This window comes from Mus musculus, chromosome 1, assembly GCF_000001635.26.
Source record: "Mus musculus strain C57BL/6J chromosome 1, GRCm38.p6 C57BL/6J".
In the NCBI taxonomy this organism is placed as follows: Eukaryota; Metazoa; Chordata; class Mammalia; order Rodentia; family Muridae; genus Mus; species Mus musculus.
This window is the reverse complement of record NC_000067.6, coordinates 143317855-143344585: the sequence shown is the minus strand read 5'-3', so window position 1 is coordinate 143344585 and position 26731 is coordinate 143317855. Positions and strand designations below refer to the sequence as shown.

At 41.2% G+C, this 26731-nt stretch overlaps 1 long non-coding RNA gene across 1 annotated transcript; it reads left to right on the top strand.

The window, feature by feature from the left end:
* Positions 1–26731, top strand: Gm35244 (predicted gene, 35244). The gene is made up of 3 exons (NR_168345.1): positions 1–93; positions 23235–23310; positions 26563–26731. It is a non-coding gene; the product is annotated as a predicted gene, 35244 (long non-coding RNA).

Below are 26731 nucleotides of genomic sequence, written 5' to 3'. Positions count from 1 at the left end.
CAGAGATTCACCCAGGATAATAGTGTCCTCGCTATTCAGACATTATGAGTCCCAGAGGATAACTCATGTTGGAGACTATCAGATGAAATTAAGGTAGTTCAAGGGCCATGAATGAAATTTTCTAGTATCCCACCTGGCACTCCCGTGCCAATCACTTCTCCAGGTCACCGTATGTATTTCTATTGTAGAAACTACCTATTCAATTCAATTTTGACTTTCTCCTTTGTACTGATGTCTACGGAAGACGTCAGTAGATTCATTTGGTACTCTGAATTCTCACAAGGAGGAAAGCAGGGCTACGTCAGCTCATTTAGGGAGACAACCCAAGGCAGAATGTGTGATTAGAAGAAAAGACTTTCCAGACTGACCCAGGCTCTTCAGTGATCCATGCTGGCAACATGATTTTTGACTGAAGCTCTCTTGTATAATTGTCATCATTGACCATTGTCAAGGTCACTGCCAAGTATGTTCATGAACTCTGAAACACTTGAGGAAGAGCTTCCATGCTTGACTTCCTCATTGTTCCTAATCGTAGCCCACCTACTACACCCGTCTGAATCTGTTGGGTTTCTCACACAGTTTTCCAAGGACTTACCCAACAATGTCAAGTTCCTTTTTCTTTTAAGATTTTATGACACTATTCCTTTCATGTCCATTATATTCTCATCTTGTACTTTAAAGATGTAATGATAGAAGTTTTCACTTACTAAGCATTTTCTACATGTCAAGGACCAATTGTGACTTACAGAAATCTACTGAGGTAGCTAATATTCGCTCCATTTTTCATGAGATGAAATAAAAGTTTATGAAGGTGCAGTCTTTACCCATGGCCATACCATAAGAACATGGGGGACATTAGACTTAATACCAAGATAAATTTTAAACTTGTGCTCATTAGCACTTTTCAAGGTCTTAAGACCGTTTTATAGTTATAGTTTTACCTGGTTTGCTTAAAAGATATAGAGGTAAATAGTTTAAATTTTGTCTCTGAAGATATGTATTTGTGTATGTGATATGTATTTGTGTATTCATTTGTATATGGTGTGCATGAGTATGTGAATGCACATATGTGTGCTAGTGCATGTGTGCGCGCACGTGCAGGTTAATGGTTGATGTTGGGTTTCTTCTTTGATCCCTGTCCACCTTATGTATTGAGGCTAGAACTCTCACTGAACACAGAGCTCACTATTTTAGCTACTCTAGATAGCCAGCTTGCTCCAAAGACTCCCTGTTTGTACCCCCCCCCCGCCCCGTGCAGTGATTGCATAGAGGCAACTAATGGCCACCAAAATTTTAATGTAGATTTTGGGAATGTGACTTTCAGTATTCCTCCTTGCATGACAAGTATTTTATCTGATGAAATGTCTTCCTAGCCCCTCTGATGACATTTCTTAAAGAGATAGCATTTGAGCCACAGTGAACTAGTGAAGAAAAATTGTCCTTATCAACAGAAGTTGGTATTTCCAATCTGTCAGAGATAAAAGTAGATCAAGAAGCTGGAGGAAAAAAATAATTTTCTCTCTCTCTCTCTCTCTTTCTCTCTCAGAACTAAGTCATGCATCCTGTCCTTAGCCACCAGCAATGCTGGTTCTATACTCTTTTTTTTTTCCATTTTTATTAGGTATTTAGCTCATTTACATTTCCAATGCTATACCAACAGTCCCCCATACCCACCCACCCCCACTCCCCTACCCACCCACTCCCCCTTTTTGGCCCTGGCGTTCCCCTGTACTGGGGCATATAAAGTTTGCGTGTCCAATGGGCCTCTCTTTCCAGTGATGGCCGACTAGGCCATCTTTTGATACATATGCAGCTAGAGTCAAGAGCTCCAGGGTACTGGTTAGTTCATAATGTTGTTCCACCTATAGGGTTGCAGATCCCTTTAGCTCCTTGGCTACTTTCTCTAGCTCCTCCATTGGGAGCCCTGTGATCCATCCATTATCTGACTGTGAGCATCCACTTCTGTGTTTGCTAGGCCCTGGCATAGTTCTTTACTCTTTAGACTTGCTCTGGGAATTAAGTATCCCACTGTATTTTGGTTCTCTGGCATGCAGGCAGCAGATAGTGTTAGCCAATTCCAGAAATAAGTCTTCCGTATCTGTATATATCCCACTGGATCTTTTTCTTTGGAGATCCTTGATTAACTTGGATTTTGGTACTGAGGCTGGTTCTAAGGGAACAGAATATTAATAAGGTTTTTGAGTCAAGCCCAGAATTTCTGAAATTAGCTTCTAATATGCTGTGATCTTTCCAGTTCTAACAATAATTCGTGGCCTGAATGGTTTGTAGTAAATACTCAGAGCATCTGCATTATTTACCCCTAATGAACTACTTATAAGAAGGAAGGAGGTAAGTGATTTGATAGACACGCTGTCAAATTCTTTTCAAAACTAAAAACAAAAAAACAAACAAAAAAGCAAATGACTTATTGTTTCTTATGTATTGTACAAAATGCTGAAACAAATGGACTTATAATAAGATTCAAACTTCAATCTGAAGTGACACATTAATGTCCCCAGAGGTTATAAGGTGTTCTCAGATGGTCTTGTCTATTGCAGGTAAATGGCTGAAATTGGTAAAAATTAAACACAGAACCTCAGTTGACACTCAGTGTGGCACAAGTTGAGTTCTTAGCCTTGTCTGCTGGCAAACTGACAGCATTAACTGGAAAGGACCCTGGTGATGATGGGAACATTGGCCTGAATTCTCATTAGTCTTCCTTGCTGTTGAAGCCTTCTCATTCTCAGCGAATGAGACTTCACTACCAGTGAGACTGGCATCATCCTTAGCAAAGATGACTTCCTACATCCTTGTAGATGAAGTCTGCCTACCTTCAAAGACAGTGGCATCTCAGAGTTCATCTATTTTTCCACAGTGGAAGTGGCCACATTCTCTATAACAGGATGATCACGATAGTTGAACCAGAGGATTTATGTTGCATTGCCCAAAGAAGTTATATAGCCACTAACTGATGCAATTGATATTAAGTCAATGCTGATTCTCCTTAAGATTCACCCCATTTGCATGTAGACCTACCACAGGACTCAGTTTCTTGAAAGCTTCCAAGATGAAGTACAAACCGTGGCACATGATGAGCATATCACATTGCAAAAGAATTTTCCTTTTCCTTACATACATTTCCTAAATTATGTAAGATATACCGGGGAAATGTGTGGGAATGGACATGAGAGGTGTGGCATACTGGTTTAAGAAACAAAGTTGGAGAAGGCTTAGTGTGTTATTAAGTGTTCACTGAACAAAGATTCTGCACTAGGGAAATGTAGGTTGGGTATGTAATGTCCTCCTCAGGTTCATGTCTTTGAACACCTGGTCTCCAGCTGGTGGCATTGTTTTGAAAGGTTATAGAGCCTTTAGTAAATAAAAACTCACTGGAGAAACGGGGGTAACTGAGCACACCTTAGGTTTTTATCATCAAGCTCCACTTCTTGTCCTTCCTCTGCTCTCTGACTGTACACACAGTGTAGCCTGCTGCCTCGCTCTTCTGCTGACAACTGAACAGTGCTGTATATACTAACTAGCTATGATAAACCATGTCCCTTCTCAATCTGTAATCCAAAATAAACCCTTGTTTTCTTAAGGTACTTTTGTCCATGGTGAGATGAGATACAATGTAGGGAATGAGAAATGTAGGGAACAGAGAAGGGTTCTAACTGGTTGGTTGGTTGATAGAAACATGAGTCAAAATATTTTGCTCTATGAGCAGAATGGAAAGACCTGACCACATTTCTTCGATGTAGTACAGCGCTTCTTAACCTTCCTAAAGCTATGATCCTTTAATGCAGTACCTCATGTGATGACTCCAACCAATCATTGCTATTTCATAACTGTAATGAATCATATTGTAAATACCCATGTTTTCCCATGGTCTTATGTGAAAGGGTCATTTGTCCCCCAAAGGGGTCATGATCCACAGATTGAGAACAACTGATATAGCAGGGATCGAAAGGAATAGCAGGATTGGAAGATTACAGTAAATTTTTCCCTTGAATGCTCACTCCTCTCTTCAGGAGTAACCAGGAGATACACTGTTTACCTTGGGAAATAACTTACACAGGGAACCCCAGGACTCTGTAGAGTCCAATCATCACTCTCTTATGCTTTTGCCTTACAGTAGAAAATACAGCTGATCACATGACCAGTAAGTCAGTAGAACTGGGTAACAGTGACCAAGTGGTAGCATTGCACTGAAAAGCAAGGTTGGGGTAGTTTTCTTGACTTGCAACATCATCAGTATAGCATTCAGAATAGCCCAAGTCTTATATGTTTATGGCACTAGCTAGCCTTCAGAACCCTATACCTGGAACGGAGAAAAAAAACCCCATAAGATCTTCATACTTGAGCTATATAAATAGAAAAGTTCCAGGTCAACTGTAAAAAATCCAGGTTGAAAGATAAAAATAGAAAGTCCTATTTGGTTTACAGGGCTATAGTGAAAAGGATTTTGAGGGCTCCTGCAAAAAACATCTGATGCTAGTTCTTTAGCTTTTCCAAAATGAAAGAATGGCTTCTTAACAATTACATATCTGAGAAAAGAAAAAAAAATCACTGTTCTTGAAGGTCATTAAACCATGTTTCTAAACTGATACTGATTCCAGGATAACCCAGATGTTATTGTGGCATCTGGTCTGGAGTAAGGAGCTTTAAGGGTTGGGTGACAAAGATGGTTTTAGCTCAGTTCTGTCTTGGCCAGGGTCCCATCCCAGGGCAGTCTATCTAGCTCCAGAATGCAGAGTTAAATATTCAGCAACCAGTGGAATCTCCATATGCTTCCGATCTTAAGGAGAGTTAACAAGTTCGAGATTTTGTTTATGTGAGACAAAACTGGAATGATAAAAGTAGCATTGCTTCACATTCCTGCTGCTCTTTTTAGTGCCTGCTTTGAGGATGGGTAGATTCCTATCACACCAGTCTAGGAATTCATTATGCCACCGCCTTTTGTAATACTTCAGTGAAACTAACAGGAAGCACAGGGAGTGTGTGAAACTAAGCCAGAATTCCCAGACAGGGAACTAAATACGAATATACTTGAAAAAAAATCAAGTTACTTTTTAGAAGAGGTTTATTTTTAATTATGTGTGTGTGTGTGTGTGTCTGTGTCTGTGTGTGTGCTACCGTCAGGTGATTACAGAGAGCTAGAGATCAGATGGATGCTCTGGATCTCCTGAAGTGTAGTATAGGCAGTTGTGCGCGACCTGAAGGACATGCTGGGAAACAGACTCTGCGAGAGCAGTATCTACTCTTAACCACGGAGACATCTGTCCACTCTCCAGGAACCGGTACATTTCTGAGGAAAATAGATGAGAGTTGATTAAAGACAGGCGTTATAGGAAAATTCCTTGGTTTATGAGTATTGAACTAGAGTGTAGTTTTGGAACTGTCCTGATCACTCTAAGAGGCTAATTTATGCTGCTTCCTGAATGTAAGACGTTTGCTTTGCTTGTCATTGAACATAGATTGGTATTTCTTTGTTCGTTCATCTTTCACCATTAACCACCCAATTAACTTTACTAACATTGATAGCTTTCAAATGCTCCCGGCCAAGGCTATTGAGTTCTTATTTTGTTTTGTCAGCATCTCTCAAATGGTCCTTTGCCCATTAATGGCTGCTTCCCCCCACCAGCCCATCTGGCATGGGTGACATGTTCCTGCTGTGGGCTTTCTCTCTCTTTCAGATAATGAACATTTCCCTATTCTCATTGGCATTGCTAAAATTGCTGAGATTAAATATTTTCTTACCATGGACTATGTCATTTTTAGACACATACTACACACATATATAATATATGTATGCATAAATAACAGTATAATAGAACACACATTAGTTATCGTAACTTCATGGAGAACCTTGATAGAACCCTTTTTATTTTCCAGTTGCTAAGGAAATTTGTAAAATAAATAAGTGCTGTATGTTGATTAAAATGCAATTATAACTCACAAAGAAGTGGAAACAGATACCAGTTCTCTAATTATTTGGTTCTGTGTGTCTTTTCACTCAGGAGGCAAGGCCCTGATCTTTATCCCATTCAGAGACTCATCTGAGACTAAAGAAGACTTGTTTCATAACCACCTCACCAGCTTATGTTACATAAAAGACATTCATGCAAGACATTGACTCTAAATAATTGCCAAGTACCTAAGTGACCTCCGAAACATGTATATGCATTTGTAGGCCAAGTTCTTTAAACTGTGAACCAAACCTATTTATATATATCTGGCCTTTTTCAGTGCTCATAATAAGTTTTAAAAACTTTAAACATTATTTTTATTTATTTATATAATTTTTTCTTTTTTAATTTAATTTTATTTTTAATCTTTTTCTTCTTCAACTTTTCTTTTTAAATTTTTTATTAGATATTTTCTTTATTTACATTTCAAATGTTATTCCCTTTCCTGGTTTCCCCTCCAAAAACCCCCTATCCCCTCCCCACTGCCCCTGCTTACCAACCCACCCACTCCTGCTTCCTTGTCCTATACTGGGTCATAGAACCTTCACAGGACCAAAGACCTGTCTTCCCATTGATGACTGACTAGGCCATCCTCTGCTCCATATGCAGCTAAAGCATGAGTCCCACCATGTGTACTCTTTGGTTGGTGGTTTAGTCCTAGGGAGCTTTGGAGGTACTGGTTAGTTCATGTTGTTGTTCCTCCTATGGGGCTTCAAACCCCTTCAGCTCCTTAGGTACTGTCTCTGGTTCCTTCATTGGGGACTCTGTGCTCTGTCCAATGGATGGCTGTGATCATCCACTTCTGTATTTGTCAGGTACTGGTGGAGCCTCTCAGGAGACAGCTATAGCAGGCTTCTGTCAGCAAGCACTTGTCAGCATCCAAAAAAGTGTCTGGGTTTGGTGATTGTATATAGGATGGATTCCCAGGTGGGGCAGTCTCTGGATGGTCATTCCTTCCATCTCAGCACCGAACTTTGTCTCTGTAACTCCTTCCATGGGTATTTTGTTTCTCCTTCTAAGAAGGATTGAAGTATCCACACTTTGGTCTTCCTTCTTCTTGAGTTTCATGTGGTTTGTGAATTGTATCTTGGGTATTCTGAGCTTCTGGGCTAATATCCACTTATCAGTGAGTGCATACCATGTGTATTCTTTTGTGATTGGGTTACTTCACTCAGGATGATATCCTCCAGATCCATCCATTTGCCTAAGAATTTCATAAATTCATTATTTTTAGTAGCTGAGTAGTACTCCATTGTGTAAATGTACCACATTTTCTGTATCCATTCCTCTGTTGAGGGATTTAGTTTATTTTTTACACTTCATATTCCATTCCCTGACACCCCCCCCCAATCCATTCTCCTATTGCTTCACATCCCACACCTCCTCCCCACCCCATCCCACCTGACCTCTAAACTACCTGGAATCTGCAGTCTCTTGAGGGTTAGGTGCATCAACTCTGAATGAACACAGACCTACCTAGCAGTCCTCTACTGTATGTGTGTTAGGGGCCTCAAATCAGCTGGTGTATGCTGTCTGTTTGGTGGTTCAGTGTTTGAGAGATCTCAGGGGTCCAGATTAATTGAGATTGCTGGTCCTCAGACAGGGATTTTAATGGGGATTGCATTGAATCTGTAGATTGTCTTTGGTAGGATGGCCCTTTTTACCATGTTAATTCTGCCAATCCATGAGCATGAGAGATCTCTTCATTTTCTGAGATCTTCTTTGATTTCTTTCTTCAGAGACTTGAAATTATTTTCATACAGGTCTTTCACTTGTTTCATTAGAGTTACCCCAAGATATTTTATACTATTTGTGGCTATTGTGAAGATATGTACATACACATATATTAAAATAATTGATCTAGAATTACCCATAGTGGGATGACAAGGTACCTACTAAACTTTATTATTTTTTAATTACGTGTATATGTGTATGTCTGTGTTGGGGGTAAATGCACGTGCATACAGTGCCTATGAGACAAGAAGAATGTTTGAATCTCTTGGACCTGGTTACAGGTGGTTTGTGAACTAGCCAACATGAGTTGCAGGGAATGAACTCAGGACCTCTGCAAGAGTAATATGCACTTTTAAACCTGAACCGTCTCTCCTCTCTAGACCCCAGTAAGGTACACATTGAATAGGTTTTCAGTACCTCTTCCTAGCCTTTGTGGACTCATGCCACTACTGGGACTCAACAAACTGCGTTGTTTACCTTTCAGCAAAGTTGCCCTTGCACCTCTGTTCTTCATGAGGGTTCTGTGAGCTCTTTGGATACTGGGATTCATTACTTTCGCAAAATTCTACCTCTGTGCCACATTTCTCCTAATGACTCTTGAAGAGCCCTTCTAGACTTAGCTCAAGTTGATCTTCCTCTAGAAAGACCCCATGGCTATTCCATTCTCTTTTCTGTGATGCTCTTCAAAAAGCACCTCACTCATGCTCACACATGCTGCCATCACAAGTTAGTCCTTACACTGGAATAGCATGTCTTAATTGTCTCTGCACTTTGAATGAGAAGATGTCTTCATTTCTTTATCTTCTGAACATGGCACTGTGTCTGATATAGTCAAAGTTGTGATCCCATGGTATTGAAAGACCAGTGCTAGGTGTAAAGTTATTAACAATCATGGTTAACCCATGTCCTCAAAGATTTCTTGGAATCCAAGTGAGAGTCTGTGCCTGAGCTGGTGTCAGGGTGGAGGAAAGAAATTGAATAGGCTTTTCAGTGAACTAGGGGTAACAGAATGGCAGAATTTTCCTAATATCGTAAAAATATTTACATGGCTAAGTCCATAAAAGCAAAAGCTGTTGCTAGAATAGATGAACCAAATTTCATATTTAAGAATATCATGGTGTCACAGAGAATCAGTGGATGGAGCTTAAGGACTCTTATGGAAGAATAGGAGAAAGGATTGCAGCTCCTAAGGTGATAGGAACTCTACAGGAAGACTAATAGAGTCAACTAACATGGACCCTTGGGGCTCTCAGAGACTGAACCACCAATCAAAGAGCACACAGGCTGGACCTAGGTCTCCCCACATATACAGCAGATGTACAGCTTGGTTTTCATGTGGGTCCTGAACAGCTGGAGCATAGGCTATCCCAAAAGCTGTTTCCTGTCTGTGGGATATGTTCTTTTACCTGGGCTGTCTCGTCTGGCCTGAGTGGGAGGAGGCACCTAGCCTTGTAGAGACTCGATGTACCAGGGTTGGTGGATACCCATGGGCCCCCACCAGCTCAGAGGAGAAATGGAGGGGGGGGAGAGGAGAAGGACTGTGGGAGGGGGTGACCGGGAGGGGAGGTAGTAAGCAGGATGTGAAGTGAATAAAAATAAAAAGAATATCGTGGTGTAAGAGTAAGGAGGATGGGAGCACAAGAAGCTAGGGCAAATAGAGGACGAATATGACCAAAACATATTATGCTTATGTTTGAAAATATCCAAATGGAACTCATTATTTTGTATAATTTGTATATGCAAATAAAGGATTGAAAAATATCTCAGGAAGGGCAACAGATATTGCCTGACAATGCAGTTATACATCAACTAGCAGCGTTTAGATCAGTGAATTTGCTGCACCCATGTGATTATGATTGCTTAGTGAGGTTGTGGCCATATGAGCCTGTCTGTCACTCAATGACAATGTCACCTAATGTTCCACTTCTCCAAATGTATACCTTTTGTTAAACAATGAATGACAGTGTTTCATCAAATGTAGTGTTCATAATTTATAAATGCTAATCAGCCATTATGTGGGTAGGGAATGAAAATACTTTTACCCTAATTTTGGAGGGACTGGAGGCAGAAGAGTGGATTTTTTTTTCTTGAAAATGTGGCAGAGAAAAGAGACGTCTTGAACATTTCCATCTCAGACTTACTGAGGGTCCCTTTTCTGAGATCTACGTTATAGGATGAAATCTGAGATTTGCATTTCAGATGTTACAGTAATTTTCAGCTTTCTTTAAGATTACTGAATGAACATAAATGACTGGATAATGATGTATCAGGAACTAATATGATAATCAAGGCACAGAAAGTGCCCTGTAAGTATTAGAGATTTACCAGGAGCCATCTGTGATTGTTCCTTCCCTCCAATGAGCAATGCCAGGCTTTTTTTTTTTTTTTTTTTTTTTTTTACATTCTCCCCTTCCAGTCCTCAACTGAGTCCATCTTAAGTCTGTATTTGGACTAGATCCTTTGGAAGATCAACACTTTTGGCATCTCGCTTTTCCTCTGTGGCTGCCTCTGAGTAGGGATTTTTATTCTTGGAATCTGAGGAAAATTGTGGATGTAGCTGGGATGGATAGGAATATTTAAAATAATATTGTTTACAACATGGTAACAAGGAGGAGATCATTAAAACCAGATTTAATGTGACAGTATTTTGCGAGGAAGGTAAGTGCTGCTTTTTACTTTGGATAGGCATATTCTTAGGCCAGTTGTCTCCTCCATCTCCTTACCTTAGGCACATTCCTTGATTCAATTTTATCTTCCAAAAAAAAAAAAAAAAAAGGTATGTCTGCAGAGAAAGGTGAAGGTTGGGATCTTAAACAACACATGGTGATATTGGAATGTTAAAAATATATACCTCAGACAGCAGTTTGACATTTGAAGGGACTTTTATGAAAAGATTGAGAAAGTGGTAGAAATCGATTTAGCTATCACTTTTCTGCTCTGCAGTAAAAAAATAATAGGGCTCATAATATTTTGAAAAAAAATTGAAACAAGATGTTTGATATTAGTGCAGATAAACTGCACCACTAATTCATGAAAATAAAGTAAGAACAAAGCAAAATCCCACTGGTTAACACAGACAGACAGATAGACAGACAGACAGACACACACACATCTAAGCAACATAGACCTTGAGGAACTTGTGAGTTATGTTTAAAAAGTGTATACATGTGCAATTTTTGGATATATACAGATCTCTCAAAGTGTAATTTTTTTCTTTAAGGTCTCATGTAGACTTTTATGAATGCTGGTAGGTAATGCTGAAACAATTCTGCACAGTACAATATTCCAGTTGCATACAACCCAGGGCAGTGCTTAATAGGTTGTATACCCACAAACCATTTGCTTTTGCATGCCCATCAAAACAGATGAGCAGACAGCTGTCTGTGCAGTACAATTTATTTGAGGAATACAGGAAGTACCAGTGGGTGGTATATAGACAAGTAATACAGAGAAAGGAAGGCAGCTAGTAGAATATTACCAATAACGATTGACATGTAATCCTAGAGGCAAATAAAGAAAAGGTATAAAATTGGGGACAAGGAAGGTGTGATGGTTTGTATATGTTTGGCTCAGGGAGTGGCACTATTTGGAGGTGTGGCCTTGTTGGGATAGGTGTGTCACTCGGTAGGTGTGGGCTTAAGACTCTCATCCTAGCTGCCTGGAAGTCAGTCTTCCACTAGCAGCCTTCAGATTAAAATGTAGAACTCTCAGCTCTGCCTGCACCAAGCCTTCCTAGATGCTGCCATGTTCCCACCTTGATAGTAATAGACTGAACCTCTGAACCTGTAAGGCAGCCCCAATTAAATGTTATCCTAATAAGAGTAGCCTTAGTCATGGTATTTGTTCAAAGCAGTAAAACCATATATATATGTTTTTACACATATATATTCTATTTATCTATCATCTATGTTACTATGCATCCATCTTCTGTTTATCATCTATCTATCCATCCATCTATCTATCTATCTATCTATCTATCTACTGATGTACAGTTCATTTCTCTAAGTGTTAGTCCCTTACTTTATTGAACTTTGTTAGAGATCTGCACCTGAGGGCTAGGTTCCAAGAACTTCTATTTTCTCACACAGAGCAGGCTTTCAGAAGTTTCAGAGAGAATCCCCCAGGCATCCAGGCCCACAGAGGCAGAAGGAGTTGAAGGCAGAACACTGTGAGGCTGTTAACCCTTAGGGCCTCACTCTGTGTCCACTACAATAACCACTTGATTTCTGGGAGGGTATTTCTGTCTCAACTACTAGAAGTGTAAAATTTTAAAGTTTTACAAGTATACAGTACAAATAAATTTGAAGTGCACATTTTAATTTGAAGTGTACCTTTAATTTGAAAACATATTTGTAATTGTTTTATATTGAAATATAATGTGTTTAAAATTGCTTACCAGACATAGGGAAGCAGGCTACCCGGGCCTGATCTGGGGCACAAGTCCCTTCCGCTCGACTCGAGACTCGAGCCCCGGGCTACCTTGCCAGCAGAGTCTTGCCCAACACCCGCAAGGGCCCACACGGGACTCCCCACGGGACCCTAAGACCTCTGGTGAGTGGACCACAGTGCCTGCCCCAATCCAATCGCGCGGAACTTGAGACTGCGGTACATAGGGAAGCAGGCTACCTGGGCCTGATCTGGGGCACAAGTCCCTTCCGCTCGACTCGAGACTCGAGCCCCGGGCTACCTTGCCAGCAGAGTCTTGCCCAACACCCGCAAGGGTCCACACGGGACTCCCCACGGGACCCTAAGACCTCTGGTGAGTGGACCACAGTGCCTGCCCCAATCCAATCGCGCGGAACTTGAGACTGCGGTACATAGGGAAGCAGGCTACCCGGGCCTGATCTGGGGCACAAGTCCCTTCTGCTCGACTCGAGACTCGAGCCCCGGGCTACCTTGCCAGCAGAGTCTTGCCCAACACCCGCAAGGGCCCACACGGGACTCCCCACGGGACCCTAAGACCTCTGGTGAGTGGAACACAGCGCCTACCCCAATCCAATCGCGTGGAACTTGAGACTGCGGTACATAGGGAAGCAGGCTACCCGGGCTTGATCTGGGGCACAAACCCCTTCCACTCCACTCGAGCCCCGGCTACCTTGCCAGCTGAGTCGCCTGACACCCGCAAGGGCCCACACAGGATTCCACACGTGATCCTAAGACCTCTAGTGAGTGGAACACAACTTCTGCCAGGAGTCTGGTTCGAACACCAGATATCTGGGTACCTGCCTTGCAAGAAGAGAGCTTGCCTGCAGAGAATACTCTGCCCACTGAAACTAAGGAGAGTGCTACCCTCCAGGTCTGCTCATAGAGGCTAACAGAGTCACCTGAAGAACAAGCTCTTAACAGTGACAACTAAAACAGCTAGCTTCAGAGATTACCAGATGGCGAAAGGCAAACGTAAGAATCCTACTAACAGAAATCAAGACCACTCACCATCATCAGAACGCAGCACTCCCACCCCACCTAGTCCTGGGCACCCCAACACAACCGAAAATCTAGACCCAGATTTAAAAACATTTCTCATGATGATGATAGAGGACATCAAGAAGGATTTTCATAAGTCACTTAAATATTTACAGGAGAGCACTGCTAAAGAGTTACAGGCCCTTAAAGAAAAGCAGGAAAACACAGCCAAACAGGTGATGGAAATGAACAAAACCATACTAGAACTAAAAGGGGAAGTAGACACAATAAAGAAAACCCAAAGCGAGGCAACGCTGGAGATAGAAACCCTAGGAAAGAGATCTGGAACCATAGATGCGAGCATCAGCAACAGAATACAAGAAATGGAAGAGAGAATCTCAGGTGCAGAAGATTCCATAGAGAACATCGACACAACAGTCAAAGAAAATACAAAATGCAAAAGGATCCTAACTCAAAACATCCAGGTAATCCAGGACACAATGAGAAGACCAAACCTACGGATAATAGGAATTGATGAGAATGAAGATTTTCAACTTAAAGGGCCAGCTAATATCTTCAACAAAATAATAGAAGAAAACTTCCCAAACATAAAAAAAGAGATGCCCATGATCATACAAGAAGCATACAGAACTCTAAATAGACTGGACCAGAAAAGAAATTCCTCCCGACACATAATAATCAGAACAACAAATGCACTAAATAAAGATAGAATATTAAAAGCAGTAAGGGAGAAAGGTCAAGTAACATATAAAGGAAGGCCTATCAGAATTACACCAGACTTTTCACCAGAGACTATGAAAGCCAGAAGAGCCTGGACAGATGTTATACAGACACTAAGAGAACACAAATGCCAGCCCAGGCTACTATACCCGGCCAAACTCTCAATTACCATAGATGGAGAAACCAAAGTATTCCACGACAAAACCAAGTTCACACAATATCTTTCCACGAATCCAGCCCTTCAAAGGATAATAACAGAAAAGAAGCAATACAAGGACGGAAATCACGCCCTAGAACAACCAAGAAAGTAATCATTCAACAAACCAAAAAGAAGACAGCCACAAGAACAGAATGCCAACTCTAACAACAAATATAAAAGGGAGCAACAATTACTTTTCCTTAATATCTCTTAATATCAATGGACTCAATTCCCCAATAAAAAGACATAGACTAACAGACTGGCTACACAAACAGGACCCAACATTCTGCTGCTTACAGGAAACCCATCTCAGGGAAAAAGACAGACACTACCTCAGAGTGAAAGGCTGGAAAACAATTTTCCAAGCAAATGGACTGAAGAAACAAGCTGGAGTAGCCATTTTAATATCGGATAAAATCGACTTCCAACCCAAAGTTATCAAAAAAGACAAGGAGGGACACTTCATACTCATCAAAGGTAAAATCCTCCAAGAGGAACTCTCAATTCTGAATATCTACGCACCAAATGCAAGGGCAGCCACATTCATTAGAGACACTTTAGTAAAGCTCAAAGCATACATTGCACCTCACACAATAATAGTGGGAGACTTCAACACACCACTTTCTTCAAAGGACAGATCGTGGAAACAGAAACTAAACAGGGACACAGTGAAACTAACAGAAGTTATGAAACAAATGGACCTGACAGATATCTACAGAACATTTTATCCTAAAACAAAAGGATATACCTTCTTCTCAGCACCTCACGGGACCTTCTCCAAAATTGACCATATAATTGGTCACAAAACAGGCCTCAATAGATACAAAAATATTGAAATTGTCCCATGTATCCTATCAGACCACCATGGCCTAAGACTGATCTTCAATAACAACATAAATAATGGAAAGCCAACATTCACGTGGAAACTGAATAACACTCTTCTCAATGATACCTTGGTCAAGGAAGGAATAAAGAAAGAAATTAAAGACTTTTTAGAGTTTAATGAAAATGAAGCCACAACATACCCAAACCTATGGGACACAATGAAAGCATTTCTAAGAGGGAAACTCATAGCGCTGAGTGCCTCCAAGAAGAAACGGGAGACAGCACATACTAGCAGCTTGACAACACATCTAAAAGCCCTAGAAAAAAAGGAAGCAAATTCACCCAAGAGGAGTAGACGGCAGGAAATAATCAAACTCAGGGGTGAAATCAACCAAGTGGAAACAAGAAGAACTATTCAAAGAATTAACCAAACGAGGAGTTGGTTCTTTGAGAAAATCAACAAGATAGATAAACCCTTAGCTAGACTCACTAAAGGGCACAGGGACAAAATCCTAATTAACAAAATCAGAAATGAAAAGGGAGACATAACAACAGATCCTGAAGAAATCCAAAACACCATCAGATCCTTCTACAAAAGGCTATACTCAACAAAACTGGAAAACCTGGACGAAATGGACAAATTTCTGGACAGATACCAGGTACCAAAGTTGAATCAGGATCAAGTTGACCATCTAAACAGTCCCATATCACCTAAAGAAATAGAAGCAGTTATTAATAGTCTCCCAACCAAAAAAAGCCCAGGACCAGATGGGTTTAGTGCAGAGTTCTATCAGACCTTCAAAGAAGATCTAATTCCAATTCTGCACAAACTATTTCACAAAATAGAAGTAGAAGGTACTCTACCCAACTCATTTTATGAAGCCACTATTACTCTGATACCTAAACCACAGAAAGATCCAACAAAGATAGAGAACTTCAGACCAATTTCTCTTATGAATATCGATGCAAAAATCCTCAATAAAATTCTCGCTAACCGAATCCAAGAACACATTAAAGCAATCATCCATCCTGACCAAGTAGGTTTTATTCCAGGGATGCAGGGATGGTTTAATATACGAAAATCCATCAATGTAATCCATTATATAAACAAACTCAAAGACAAAAACCACATGATCATCTCGTTAGATGCAGAAAAAGCATTTGACAAGATCCAACACCCATTCATGATAAAAGTTTTGGAAAGATCAGGAATTCAAGGCCCATACCTAAACATGATAAAAGCAATCTACAGCAAACCAGTAGCCAACATCAAAGTAAATGGAGAGAAGCTGGAAGCAATCCCACTAAAATCAGGGACTAGACAAGGCTGCCCACTTTCTCCCTACCTTTTCAACATAGTACTTGAAGTATTAGCCAGAGCAATTCGACAACAAAAGGAGATCAAGGGGATACAAATTGGAAAAGAGGAAGTCAAAATATCACTTTTTGCAGATGATATGATAGTATATATAAGTGACCCTAAAAATTCTACCAGAGAACTCCTAAACCTGATAAACAGCTTCGGTGAAGTAGCTGGATATAAAATAAACTCAAACAAGTCAATGGCCTTTCTCTATACAAAGAATAAACAGGCTGAGAAAGAAATTAGGGAAACAACACCCTTCTCAATAGTCACAAATAATATAAAATATCTTGGCGTGACTCTAACTAAGGAGGTGAAAGATCTGTATGATAAAAACTTCAAATCTCTGAAGAAAGAAATTAAAGAAGATCTCAGAAGATGGAAAGATCTCCCATGCTCATGGATTGGCAGGATCAACATTGTAAAAATGGCTATCTTGCCAAAAGCAATCTACAGATTCAATGCAATCCCCATCAAAATTCCAACTCAATTCTTCAACGAATTGGAAGGAGCAATTTGCAAATTTGTCTGGAATAACAAAAAACCTAGGATAGCAAAAAGTCTTCTCAAGGATAAAAGAACTTCTGGCGGAATCACCATGCCAGACCTAAAGCTTTACTACAGAGCAATTGTGATAAAAACTGCATGGTACTGGTATAGAGACAGACAAGTAGACCAATGGAATAGAATTGAAGATCCAGAAATGAACCCACACACCTATGGTCACTTGATCTTCGACAAGGGAGCTAAAACCATCCAGTGGAAGAAAGACAGCATTTTCAACAATTGGTGCTGGCACAACTGGTTGTTATCGTGTAGAAGAATGCGAATCGATCCATACTTATCTCCTTGTACTAAGGTCAAATCTAAGTGGATCAAGGAACTTCACATAAAACCAGAGACACTGAAACTTATAGAGGAGAAAGTGGGGAAAAACCTTGAAGATATGGGCACAGGGGAAAAATTCCTGAACAGAACAGCAATGGCTTGTGCTGTAAGATCGAGAATCGACAAATGGGACCTAATGAAACTCCAAAGTTTCTGCAAGGCAAAAGACACCGTCAATAAGACAAAAAGACCACCAACAGATTGGGAAAGGATCTTTACCTATCCTAAATCAGATAGGGGACTAATATCCAACATATATAAAGAACTCAAGAAGGTGGACTTCAGAAAATCAAATAACCCCATTAAAAAATGGGGCTCAGAACTGAACAAAGAATTCTCACCTGAGGAATACTGAATGGCAGAGAAGCACTTGAAAAAATGTTCAACATCCTTAATCATCAGGGAAATGCAAATCAAAACAACCCTGAGATTCCACCTCACACCAGTCAGAATGGCTAAGATCAAAAATTCAGGTGACAGCAGATGCTGGCGAGGATGTGGAGAAAGAGGAACACTCCTCCATTGTTGGTGGGAGTGCAGGCTTGTACAACCACTCTGGAAATCAGTCTGGCGGTTCCTCAGAAAACTGGACATAGTACTACCGGAGGATCCAGCAATACCTCTCCTGGGCATATATCCAGAAGATGCCCCAACAGGTAAGAAGGACACATGCTCCACTATGTTCATAGCAGCCTTATTTATAATAGCCAGAAGCTGGAAAGAACCTAGATGCCCCTCAACAGAGGAATGGATACAGAAAATGTGGTACATCTACACAATGGAGTACTACTCAGCTATTAAAAAGAATGAATTTATGAAATTCCTAGCCAAATGGATGGACTTGGAGGGCATCATCCTGAGTGAGGTAACACATTCGCAAAGAAACTCACACAATATGTATTCACTGATAAGTGGATATTAGCCCCAAACCTAGGATACCCAAGATATAAGATATAATTTGCTAAACACATGAAACTCAAGGAGAATGAAGACTGAAGTGTGGACACTATGCCCCTCCTTAGATTTGGGAACAAAACACCCATGGAAGGAGTTACAGAGACGGAGTTTGGAGCTGAGATGAAAGGATGGACCATGTAGAGACTGCCATAGCCAGGGATCCACCCCATAATCAGCATCCAAACGCTGACACCATTGCATACACTAGCAAGATTTTATTGAAAGGACGCAGATGTAGCTGTCTCTTGTGAGACTATGCCGGGGCCCAGCAAACACAGAAGTGGATGCTCACAGTCAGCTAATGGATGGATCATAGGGCTCCCAATGGAGGAGCTAGAGAAAGTAGCCAAGGAGCTAAAGGGATCTGCAACCCTATAGGTGGAACAACATTATGAACTAACCAGTACCCCGGAGCTCTTGACTCTAGCTGCATATGTATCAAAAGATGGCCTAGTCGGCCATCACTGGAAAGAGAGGCCCATTGGACTTGCAAACTTGCCCCAGTACAGGGGAATACCAGGGCCAAAAAGGGGGAGTGGGCAGGGGAGTGGGGGTGGGTGGATATGGGGGACTTTTGGTATAGCATTGGAAATGTAAATGAGTTAAATACCTAATAAAAAATGGAAAAAAAAAAAAAAAGAAAAAGAAAAAAAAATAAAATAAAATAGTTCCTGTTACCTCAAAAAAAAAAAAAATTGCTTACCAGCTGAAAGCCATAACTTTTTTCTGCAGTCCAAGAGTTCTTTAAGTAAGTGAGAATGTCAGTGGAATTCCCTTTAAGAACAAGCTAAGAAGACATTTGAATGTAAGTTCATATGGAACTAGTTACAGGGACTTGGTCGTCACTAAGGAGCATGACACGAGGAATGAGGAAATAAGGATGTATTATTAGTCAGTCATGGCGGTGTGTTGACTGATACTTAGTTATACGGTTGTTGCTGTCTTCTGAGCTCATTGAGTATATTTTTAGAACCATCCCAAAGGGGATGGAGGATTGGAAGTTTTGCTCCATCATCTGTTCCACAGGAGTCTGTGGCAACACTGGAGGCAATGCTGTGCTCTCCCAAGATGGCGCCTGCGTGATGATCAGGTTCAGAGAAGCCTGGATTAGAGAGACAGGCAAGAACAGGCTAAGGTGGGGCCTGTCAACACTGCATTTGGAAAAGTGGACAGAAACTTCACAGGGTGGGTCACTACAGCTGTGGCTGAGGTGTGGTGCAAGCTGTGTATAGCTGTGTACACAGGAGCTGCTTCAGGACAGAGAGGGGCAAGCCCCTGAGTGATGTGAGGAGTAATTTGCACCTCAGCCTTTTGCCAAGATCCACTGATGTGCTGAACCCAAAGCTTTTTAACAATGCCCTTTCTCTCCTGGATGCAGAAAAAAATAAATGAAGCATTTAAAAATGCACTTTCCTTTCCTTTCCTTTCACATTTAGTTAGTAATTTTTATTTTATTATCTAAACACGTTGTTAGTCCTTCAGAATTATTTATTATCAGAATTGTGCTAATTGGAACCATCTGAGATCTGCTAATTATAATTCAAAATGGAAAAATCATTAACAGTATGGAAACACACATTTTTACCAAACAAAAAGTGTGATTACCCCTACGTTGTGCAGTCTTCAGTTTCAGTCCTTACTGTAGGCCACACCCTTTCTGCCACATTGGGCCTGGAGCCCTGTTTCACTAGCACCCACATGATGGAGAATTAAAAGGATGAAAAGCAGTTAATCCCAGCTCTGCAGGTAGCTGAAGTTCCTACCAACCACAGACCTGGGCGACTGGAGAATGGCTTAGTATGGTTATATTTAAGGCCATGGAGATAAAGCACTCAATAGGACCTTAGCTACTAATGTCTATCTCAGAAACATTGCCTTCAGAATGGGTCAGTGTGGTGTTGGGCCCAGGGAAAAGTCTGGAAAGCTGCTGAAAGCATACTTCATTTTATTATACAGAGAAGAATAAAGTGCGTCTAGATCAGTGGTCGTCAACCTTCCTAATGCTGAGACCCTTTATTACAGTTCCTCATGTTGTGGTGACCCACAACCATAAAATTATTTTTGTCACTACTTTATAACTGTAATTTTGCTACTGTTACTAATTATAATATAAATATATGATGTGCTAATGGTCTTAGGAGACCCCTGTGAAAAGGTTGTTCATTCCCCGCCCCCCCAAAACACGATCCACTGGTTGAGAACCACTGATCTAAATATACATCTAGAGAGATATTTGATTTAAAGTATTTAGTTTGTTGGTTTAAATACATTATGTCTCTCGTTATGCTAATGACAGCGGCTTTTAAAATCAAGATTCAGGAAAGCCTTTCAACCTTTGTGGTTTGGAAGTTGTCAGTTAGTGTTTTATTAGTCACTCTCTACAGATATTACTCCTGCATTCTAACGAAGAGAATCACAGAATGTTGCCTGACTGTGACTGCTTCAAGTCAGGAGACATTTGGATATTGTCATTCACAAAGTAGGTTGAATAATTACTTCAGTAGTTTAGTATACACCATGAAATCTGAGCAGTACCTGGACAAGGGAAGTTCTTCAAAACTGCATGTTGTTGAATGTATGTTGTCATTCTATTTGTGTGTACGTGTGTGTGTGTGTGTGTGTGTGTGTGTGTGTGTGTTGTATGTGCATCACTCAGTTACGAATGTGTAGGTGATCATGCTTCTGCATGTATGCATAACCCAGAGTAGGATGTTGAATGTGTTCCTTTATCACTTTATCTTTCCTCCTTTGGGATATTTTCTGAAGAGGTAGGAAGCACACCAATTTATTTTTTTCAGCTAGGAGCTAATGACACTCACAGTCATGCCAGCATTTTTCACATGGGTGCTGGGGTTTCAAACTCAGGTGTGCATACTTGTAGAGCAAGCCCTCTTAACCACTGAGCCATTTTCTCACCCCAGTTGTGTGTTTATGTACTATAACCTGCTTGGTTTAACAAAGGCTTATCATTCACAGGTTAACTAAAGTTAATGATATTAGCAGTACAGTTTTTCTTTTAACTTTTAGATTTTGATTGGTTGATTTACTCTCAGTGTGTGTGTGTGTGTGTGTGTGTGTGTGTGTGTGTGTATGTGGTGTGTCCTTCAGAGAGACAAAGGCTTAAAGATATACAGGACTATGGAGGTGTCTTTTAAAATGACATATATATTGAGAGAGGAGAGAGAGAGAGAGAGGGAGAGAGAGAGAGAATGAATGAGAATGATCAGAACTGCTGTAAAGTAGAAAAGGTTCCAGGAAATGGGGAAGCATCAATAGCCTGAGGATTTTTTGTTTGTTTGTTTGTTTGTTTGTTTGTTTTTTTTTCGAGACAGGGTTTCTCTGTGTAGCCCTGGCTGTCCTGGAACTCACTTTGTAGACCAGGCTGGCCTCGAACTCAGAAATCCGCCTGCCTCTGCCTCTCCAGTGCTGGGATTAAAGGTGTGCACCACCACGCCCGGATATAGAATGATGGATGGGTAGGGGGGATGAGTTGCTCAACCTACTTAGTTCAACAGATGCCTATTCTTACGTTCAGTCTTGTAGGCACATATAGAATATAGGGAGAGGGACTCATTTAAGACAATGGGGAAACAGAAAGCAAAATTCTCTGCTAGTGTTTTGGCTTCAAGTAAGGACATTTCTGGGATTGTTACTCTGAGGTCTCTTCTCTGTCTAGACTAGTTTCTACCTCCAATTCTAATTAATAGAAAAGGTTTGGTGTATACAGGTAAGGAGCATAAAGACTTGTCATGATGTGGACCATTGCAAATAGGAGAAAACTCTGAGAATTGTAACAAAATAAGACTGAAGAACCCAGTTCCATGGTTAGGTTTATTCTGTAGAAATGGAACAAGATCAAAGGGGTTCAAGCAAGGGGGAATAAAATCTGAGTTACATTTAAGTGCATATGGTTCTTTAAAAAAAAGAAGAAAATAAGATTTGCTTATGTGTGCATGTGTGTGCACATATGCCCATACTATGGTATATGTATGGTGGTCAGAAGATAATTTATAGAAGTTTGTGCTCTCCTTTCATCACATAGGGCCTGGGGATGGGACTCTGGTCATCAGGCTTGATGACAAATGCCTTTGTTCAGTGAGCCATCTTACTGGCCCTCATCTGGCTCTTTTTTTATAGCACAAATAATTGGTATTGTAAGGGTGATATTAAACAGCAAAGCAATTTGATGACTTTGAATGTAGTGCTGGTAGGGACATTGGTACCCTGGGAATTGGCAGTGATACAGCAGAGGGCAGGGGATTGACTTGAGTTGTATTTTGGAGCTAGAACCAACAGGACTTGCTGATGGATTAGAAAGTATGGGGAAAGGAAAGATTCATTGATTTTAACTTGAATGATTCAGTAGTTGGTTGTTCTGTTTCCCGACTTGGAAATTACCTGGAGGAAGAGCTATGTTTTTGTCTTATAAGATGCCCATTACAAATTCAAGATGCATTTAGAAGTAGAAACTGGTGGGGGGCTGGGCTTAGATCAAGGTATAAATGTGAAACATTATCCCAGATGACTTTTAAAGTGTAAGACTACATGTGATGATTTAAAGATGCTATTGAAGACTTAACAATAAAGCAGGAAAGTGATCGTGTACTTTTCAACCAGAGGTTGTTGGTGATCTTAACAGATTTGAAAGCTTGACAGATAAAGAGAAAAGAATCCAGAGCTATCTGATATAGATAAGGTATTTTGTTACAGAAACAAGAAAAACAAAATTCTTGTTAGCTTTGTGGTGATATGAGCCGAAGACAGTGGTCTTCCCTTTTGTTTTCTTTCCTTCCTTCCTTCCTTCCTTCCTTCCTTCCTTCCTTCCTTCCTTCCTTCCTTCCTTCCTTCCCTTCTTTCTCTCTTTTTTATTTGTTTGTAAGTTCTGCCCACTCAAGTACAAGTGAAACTTAGAAAAATATTTGCAGCCTCATGGAAATGACCTAGCAGAGACAGACAGTGGATGGCAAAGCAGGAGGAGATTACTGAAGCTGAAAATCCTTGAGAAGGTGACATACCTACAGCAAAAGCATGCATGGAGACAATTTTTCCTGTTGGTTGTAAAGACATGAGAAGACTGCAAACATTTGTAGAGTTGGTGATAACTCTATGAGGGGATTCTAATCTAACCGATTTGTTTTTTCCCCCAATGACTTTGAAGCAAGATCTACCTCTGAAAGCAAAGTGAAGTTCGAGGAGAAAAGGCTACCTTCAAAGTGAGGCTATAAAGTTGCTTGGTAAGAGTTTAGTACTGCTGGGAGCCATGACCAATTGTTTTAATTTGTTGGGATGAAACTAAGGTGTGCTCAATTAGCTAAAATATATTAATATGTAGCTTTTGAGTGACAGGCAAACAAGAGAAAGAGACACACATACATAAATACAGGCAAGAAGAGAGAAGGAGGGAGGGAAGAAGGAAGAGAGACAGAGAGAGAGAGAGAGAGAGAGAGAGAGAGAGAGAGAGAGAGAGAGAGAGAGAGAGGAGTTCTACATGTTAAGTTTTGTCAAGTAAGACAGGGTAAGGAGTTTTAAAGCTAGCAGGTACTAGATTATATCCCCAAACTGTGGGATATTAATGACCTTGAGAAGAAAAAAACAGATAGGAGTGATGTGAAGATTTAGTGATGCCATCGTAGATTGAGATCAGTGAAGAACCAAAGAACAGATGGACAACCTATGGGTTATGTTGAGGGTCTAATGACCTTTTCACAGGTTTTGCCTAAGACCATCAGATAACACAGATATTTATATTATGATTCATAATGGTAGAAAAATTACAGTTATGAATTAGCAATGAAAGTAACAATAGTTGGGGGTCATACATGAGAACTGTATTAGAGGATCACAGCATTAGTAAGGCTGAGAACCACTGCTCTAGAGGGTTCTGAAGAAGGGAAAGATCATGTCCCAAATGGAGACTTTGGAGTGATCTATACTACCTAACTAAATATCTATATACCTAACTAAAACTAATTACAAATTAAGCTCCATCATAAATTATTAAGAGGTAGGGTCTTTAAAGATGACTATGAGGTCATCAGAGATCTATACTCAGGGGAGGGTTAATCCATTCAAGAGCTAATGAATTATCACTGAGCTGTCTCTTGTGAGACTATGCCAGGGCCTAGCAAACACAGAAGTGGATGCTCACAGTCAGTTATAGGATGGATCACAGGGCCCCCAATGGAGGAGCTAGAGAAAGTACCCAAGGAGCTAAAGGGATCTGCAACCCTATAGGTGGAACAACAATATGAACTAACCAGTACCCCACCCCCACCCCCCGGAGCTCATGTCTCTAGCTGCATTTGTATCAAAAGATGGCCTAGTAGGCCATCACTGGAAAGAGAGGCCCATTGGTTGTGCAAACTTTATATGCCTCAGTACAGGGGAACGCCAGGGCCAAGAAGTGGGAGTGGGTGGGTGGGGGAGTGGGTGGGTAGGGGAGTGGGTGGGGGAGGATATGGGGGACTTTTGGGATAGCATTGGAAATGTAAATGAAGAAAATACCTAATTTAAAAAAAACAGTTTGTCTCTGTGTCTGTATTGCATTCCTCTCGAAAGGAGGTGTCCTGAACTGTCTTAGAACCTGGCAGTCCTTCACTATGTGTGGCCCCTCTATGTTGGTCCTCCTACTGGGTAGAACTAACACCTGACTAAACCTCACTCTTTACAAATGACACAGTCAGTAGTATTGTGCTATGCAACAGACAACAGCCTAAGGAAGTATCTTCTGTGAAGATAATAAGGTCTTGCAGATAAGACCAGAAATGGTTACTAAGGTTACAGGAAGCACGGTTGAACAAGTGGTAAACCAAGCTTAGGAGGAAGCATCCACAAGGCTGCTGAAATTCTGCACGAGGAAGGGTGTGAGAATGTAGGGGTCACAACAGGGATGACGTTAGCCAAAACGCACGCAGAAAAGCGGAGACCACCTCCAGTAGATAGGCATGGTCCCTAGTTGAGGGATGGGACCACCCACCCATCTTAAAGTTTTTAACCCAGAAATGCTCCTGTCCAAGGGAAAGACAGGGACAAAAAAATGGAGTAGAGACTGAAAGAAGGGCCAACCGGGGATGCCCCCCACACCACCCCAGGGATCCATCCCATCTGCAGACACCAAACCCTGACACTGTTGAGGTTGCCAAGGCGCTTGCTGACAGGAACCTGGTGTGGCTGTTCCCTGGGAGGTTCTGCCAGCACCTGACCAATGCAGATGTGGATGCTCGCAGCCAACCATCAGACCGAGCTCTGGGATCCTGGTAGGGAAGCTGGCAGAAGGACTTGAGTGGAGAGGGATTGCAACCCCATAGGAAGAACAATGTTGGCTGGCCGGACTACCCAGTGCTCCCAGGGACTAGACCACCAACCAAAGAGAGTACAGGGAGGGCTCCAGGGCTCCAGATACCTATGTAACAGAGGATGGCCTTATCTGACATCAGTGGGAAGGGTTGATCCTGTGGAGGTTTGATGCCCCGGTGTAGGGAGATGCTAGAGTGGTGGGGCAGAAGCAGTTTGGTGGGTGAGAGATCACCCTCATAGAGGCAAAGGGGAGGGAGAGAGGGCAGATGGGGATGGGGGGGTTGTGGAGGAGTAAGCGGGAAGGGGGGTATCATTTGAGATGTAAACATATGGAATTTAATAATAATAATAATAATAATAATAATAATAATAATAATAATAATGTAGGGGGTCAGAAGATATCTTCTGGTAGTAGGAGGTCCCATGTAAATGCAGTCAAGAGGAGAGGTGGGCGGCATAGTAAGTTCTCATAGGCTCCGAAGCTGTGGATATCAAAGCTTTTAGAGAAATGAAAGGTTTAGAAGTAGCACTGTGGATCAGAGAAGTTTCTATCTCGAAGACAGCTGCAGGAGAGCAATTTTAGATAATTTTAGCACAGGCAAAGGGAAATTCGAGGCGGAGGTGCTAGCAGGAGTGGGTTTCTGGGTCAGAGCTCTGAAGCTGCGGAAAGCACAGTGAGTGGAAAAGCGGGGAGAAGAGGAGTCAGGAAGCGGACAAGGATGTCCACACTGCCTGCGCCGAAGGTCTCGGATAACTTCCATTTTCTAGAATGATTGTTCTGTTCAGAGAGTGGATGTTTTAGTGAACATACACGTGGCAGGCCAGTTTGGCATGATCAGAAGCTTTGAAGGAACATAACAAAACAAAACTGTGCTTTGGTGAAATATTTACACAAGTTTGAAATGTGGTATGCATCATAGGATTCTTCCATTGAGTGAATCTTAGGTTGTGGAAGTTGGTTAAGTTGAACCTCAAGACGGCTGCTTCTGCCTTGGGGGGTGGGGGAGGGGCAGGGAGGATTGGGGGTGGACGATCAGTTTTTAGGTTAGGCTATGTGTGAAATGTTCTCTCCTTACCAACAAGACTCGAATAAAACCCACTAGAATAAAAATTTCATGCTAGAATGAAAAATACATTCTAGAACTTGTCACAGACTCTCTCTCTCTCCTCTCCCTCCTTTGTTCTTTTAGATTATAAAGCGAGGGAAGAAGATACTATTGTGGATATGAATTCTGAATGACTGTAGACACAGAGCCCGTGTTCACGCTGTTATACTAAAACCACCATAACAACACGCCAGCCCTGAAAACGACAGTCTGGGCCAGGGAAAACAGACTCTAATAAAAAGGAGGAAAAATA